This window comes from Salmo salar, chromosome ssa04, assembly GCF_905237065.1.
Source record: "Salmo salar chromosome ssa04, Ssal_v3.1, whole genome shotgun sequence".
Lineage (NCBI taxonomy): Eukaryota > Metazoa > Chordata > Actinopteri > Salmoniformes > Salmonidae > Salmo > Salmo salar.
Window position 1 is genome coordinate 3,855,188 of NC_059445.1, and position 5,180 is coordinate 3,860,367.

The 5,180-nt window shown below is 44.9% G+C and overlaps 1 long non-coding RNA gene across 1 annotated transcript; it reads left to right on the forward strand.

The window, feature by feature from the left end:
• Positions 1-286: 286 nt before the first annotated feature.
• On the forward strand, positions 287-3,808 carry LOC106610571 (uncharacterized). Its single transcript, XR_006769719.1, has 4 exons — positions 287-896; positions 2,118-2,423; positions 2,549-3,015; positions 3,477-3,808. It is a non-coding gene; the product is annotated as an uncharacterized lncRNA (long non-coding RNA).
• Positions 3,809-5,180: the final 1,372 nt, after the last annotated feature.

Below are 5,180 nucleotides of genomic sequence, written 5' to 3' on the forward strand. Positions count from 1 at the left end.
GCTGATTTCTGACGTGCTGTTCCTTCTTTTTCCGTAGTGTATTTCTGTATTGTTTTAGTGATTCACCATAGTGAAGGCTCAGATTTTCTGGGTCTCTGTGTTTTTGGTTGGACAGGTTTCTCAAAATGTTTGTTTTGTTTTTTGCCTTCTTAATCAAACCATTTGTCATTGTTATTCATTTTCTTTGGTTGTCTGCTTGAAAATGTTAGATTCTCCTCTCTCTCTCTCTCTCTCTCTCTCTCTCTCTCTCTCTCTCTCTCCCTACTCTCTCTCTCTCTCTCTCTCTCTCTCTCCCTACTCTGTCTCTGTCTGTCTCCTCAAATCTCCAGGCTCAAAGCTTCAGCCCACCAGGTTGGTAGAGTATACATCTACAGTGATTATAGCAGTTCTATATTAGTCAACTTTATACCACATGGATAATTTCCTGGATCCATACACACCATACAGTCCATTCAAAACAACAACAAGAAGAAGTCCTATTCCATGGAACTACTAACACTTGTCACCCACAAAGCATTACTGCTGTTATAATAACAGAATCACTGTCATCATCTGTCCTCACCACTGTGGTTTCCTCTCTGCTGTTTACAGCTGAACACTCAGTCAGACTGGTGAATGGGACAGGTCTGGCACAGCGGAAGTCTTCTCCAGAGGAGAGTGGTCAGGTCTATGTACTGAGTGGTCGGGCATGATGAGAGAGACTAAGGTTGTATGTAGAGAGCTGGACTGTGGGAATGTTGTAGCTGAGTCTAGAGGGCCTCTGTTTGAAAAGGGAAGAAGAGGAGTCAGACTAGGTGGTCGTTATGGAGATGAGTCTTCTATTACAGAGTGTGACATCATCAGAAGAGGACAAAGTGTCTGTGATGGTGAATAGTATCATCATGTGACCTGTTCAGGTAAGACACTGGTAATATTGTCAAGGTTGTGCGCTACTGGTACGAAGTCAGGTGCAGGAGAGCAGTGAGTTGTGATCAGGCACACTTTATTTGGCAGAAGCACAAAAGACAGACGCAACTGCGTCCAAAATCCTCCAGCCACAGGTAAAAGTAAATAAGTGCGATGTCACGAACGTCGGATGAAGTAGACCAAGGTGCAGCGTGGTGAGCGTACATTTTCCTTTTTATTGAATGTCGCCAGCAAAACCAATAAACAATACAAAACGAACCGTGAAGCTTACAGGGCAAAGTGCCACAAACAAAGTTAACTACCCACAAGGACAGTTGGGGAAAAGGGCTACCTATGTACAGCTGTCCCTGATTGAGAGCCATACCAGGCCAAAATAAAGAAATACAAAACATAGAAAATAGAACATAGAATGCCCACCCAAATCACACCCTGACCAAACCTAAATAGAGACATAAAAAGGCTCTCTCAGGTCAGGGCGTGACATGCGAAAACACTCACAAATATACAAACTGTATGACAAATACATACAACGGGGCAAAATATGATACCCGGGGGAAAAACCAGTCTGGTGCATCACACTAAACACGTAACAAAACAATTTCACACAAAGACATGGGGGGGGAACAGAGGAATAAATACATGCAGTGTGATTAGGGAATGTAAACCAGGTGTGCAGGGAACAAGACAAAACAAATGGAACAATGAAAAGGTGGATCGGCGGTGGCTAGAAAGCCGGTGACGTCGACCGCCGAACGCCGACCGAACAAGGAGAGGAGCCGACTTCAGCGGAAGTCGTGACAAATATTGAGAGATTTATTTGTACATTATACAATATTTATACTATATATTTTTTTTACATATTTCATTTAAAAAGAGGGAGAGTTGTAAGATGTATTTAAACGTTACATTTGTGTTTGTCATATTGGTTTATGGGAGATGTTCATGGGCAGATCATTGTAGTTCAGATGGTACTGAAGTGAAGCTGCCTGATGGATGTCCAGCTGTTTATTTTCTATAAAATGAAGTGAACTTATTCCTGTCTCCTGCCTGCATTATTCCCAACCCTATCCTGAGTGACTAAGAACCCATTTCTACCTCTTACAGTATCAAACATAGCAAACTACAATATTTAGTCCAACATATTTGTGTTTAGTCCTTGACAGTGTAAACAACAAAACTGATTGAATGTTCAACCAACTATTTTTCTCCAGAGTCTGTGCGGCTTGTGGATGGAGCTGGTCTCTGCTCTGGGAGAGTGGAGGTGAAGTCCAATCAGTCCTGGGCCTCAGTGTGTGAAGCTGACTTTGACCGGCAGGATGCAGAGGTAGTCTGTGGGGAGCTTGGCTGTGGGGCTCCTGCAGCTCTACAGGGGGGGCTCTATGGAGAAGGTGAGGGTCAGACCTGGGATAAAGAGTTCCAGTGTAAAGGCAAAGAGTCCCTTCTCCTGGACTGTGACACCTCAGACAGAGAAAACAACACCTGCCTACCTGGTAATGCTGTTGGACTCACCTGCTCAGGTAAGAAACAGTTTGTCACTCAATCAACATTGTTTCTCACCTGGAGTGAAGAACATGAGAGACAATATAGGTGTGTTTTAGTAAGAAAATAGTAAGATTACTGTCTCTCTCTTTTCTTTTCTCAGAGCCTGATTATGTGAGGCTGGTGGGAGGAGGCAGTCGCTGTGCTGGTGGAGTGGAGCGATACGACCAGGGAGAGTGGAGGACTGTGGGAGCTGAAGACTGGGACCAGAGAGATGTAGCTGTAGTAGTGTGTAGACAGCTGGGCTGTGCAGTGGAACGACCAGGGAGAGTGGAGGACTGTGGGAGATGAAGACTGGGACCAGAGAGATGTAGCTGTAGTAGTGTGTAGACAGCTGGGCTGTGCAGTGGTATGACCAGGGAGAGTGGAGGACTGTGGGAGATGAAGACTGGGACCAGAGGGATGTAGCTGTAGTAGTGTGTATACAGCTGGGCTGTGGCTCTACTGTTTCAGAACTACTTGGAAACACCACTAGAGGGTTTGGAGTTTACTGTTCTGGGTCTGAGCCTTCACTGAGGGAATGTTGAAGAACACATTAACTCCTTCCTGTATTCACAGTGATCTGCTCAGGTAATAACAAAGATATTATCATTGTATTCATCTAATTCCCTTCATTCATACAACTTCCTCTGCACCTCTCACGATGACTGTTTAGCTTGTCAGTCTGCTTTGCAAAATAGATCACTCAGTCAAGTAGGAATCAAATACAACTTAAATATCCCAGAATGCTTTTGTATTTGAGTGTTATCTCAGTGACTGCCTCTACTCACTACCACTGTCACATGTCATGTTATTGTCATATCTAAATGAGGAAAGTAGTTGAGGAGCTACGTTTTCTTTTTCTCTCCTCTTGTTCCAGATGTCCTGCTTATTAAGCCTGATATCAACATATGTTGTCTCAGTGACTGTAGGCCCACTACTCATGTTGCCCTGTGAGGGAGGGTGGCTAGCACTGTTACATGCTGATGTTATTGTCATATCTACAGGAAACTAGTTGAAGAGGTTTTTCTTGTTCTGTTTTATTGTTACAGATCTCCTGGTTCAGCCTGAGACCCTTCCTCAATGGGAGGAGTCTCCAGGGGCCACCAGGGGCCACAACTTCACCATCACCTGCTCCACTCAGCCACGGTACCCAGGAGGCTCCTTCCTCCCCACGTTCACCGGCTCCAACAGAACCCAGATCCAGCCAGCTGTGAATCACTCTGCTGCCTTCCTATTCCATGCTGCAGAAGGCTAACCACCAAGGGAACTACAGCTGTGTTTATTTAGATCAAAACAAATGTATTTATATAGCCCTTAATACATCAGCTGATATCTCAAAGTGCTGTACAGAAACCCAGCCTAAAACCCCAAACAGCAAGCAATGCAGGTGTAGAAGCACAGTGGCTAGGAAAACTCAAAAGAAAGGCCAAAACCTAGGAAGAAACCTAGAGAGGAACCAGGCTATGAGGGGTGGCCAGTCCTCTTCTGGCTGTGCCGGGTAGAGATTATAACAGAACATGGCCAAGATGTTCAAATGTTCATAAATGACCAGCAGGGTCAAATAATAATAATCCCAGTGGTTGTAGAGGGTGCAACAGGTCAGCACCTCAGGAGGAAATGTCAGTTGGCTTTTCATAGCCGATCATTGAGAGTATCTCTACCGTTCCTGCTGTCTCTAGAGAGTTGAAAACAGCAGGTCTGGGACAGGTAGCACATCCGGTGAACAGGTCAGGGTTCCATAGCCGCAGGCAGAACAGTTGAAACTGGAGCAGCAGCATGGCCAGGTGGACTGGGGACAGCAAGAAGTCATCATGTCAGGTAGTCCTGAGGCATGGTCCTAGGGCTCAGGTCCTCCGAGAAAGAGAAAGAAAGAGAGAATTAGAGAGAGCATACTTAAATTCACACAGGACACAGGATAAGACAGGAGAAATACTCCAGATATAACAGACTGACCCTAGCCCCCCGACACATAAACTACTGCAGCATAAATACAATGCATGTTTTCTCTCATAACTTCTCCTCTGAGAGTGAGCTCCTCTCCCTCACCATCACAGGTAACTGAACATGAACCAGACTTATAACTTTGTCATTGACAGATTTCCCACAGCTCTATCTGATGATGATCAGTCCCCTTCATCAAAGGTGTTTCTGTTTGCAGCCTCTCCTCTGCCAGCCTTCATCATCAGACACGTTGTAGTGCTGCTGATCCTACTGACAGCCATCACCACCTTCTACCTGTACTACAAGGTAAAGACATTCACTCAGACGTGACAGTAAATGTCTGACTCTTAATGTCTGACAGTTGGTGCTGTGTCTCCCTAGCCCACCAGGAGGCAGAAGAGAGTGAACAGGGTGAGCAGCATGGATCTTTATGTCAATGCCATGGAGATGGTCTCTCTGAGCTCCAGAGCTGAAGCTGGACCAGGAGAGGAGAGAGCAGCTCAGGGGACGGAGTAGGAGTAGAATGAAGCTGACCCTACATGCTGATCTCAGGTCACTTCTGTGTTTTAACATCAGAGTAGGATGAAGCCGACCCTACATGCTAATCTCAGGTCAGTTTTGTGTTTTTAAATCAGTGGTCAGGGAAGCACTGGTGTATAAAATGTGATGGCAAACCTTAAAGGAAAACTCCATCCCAAAATATATTTTGGTATTTGTTTCATTAGTCCATTGTTGATATAGTCCCAAAATGTTTTGCATGTCAGCAATCAAGTTTTCCAGATATATAACTTTAACAATACAGAAATGCAGCC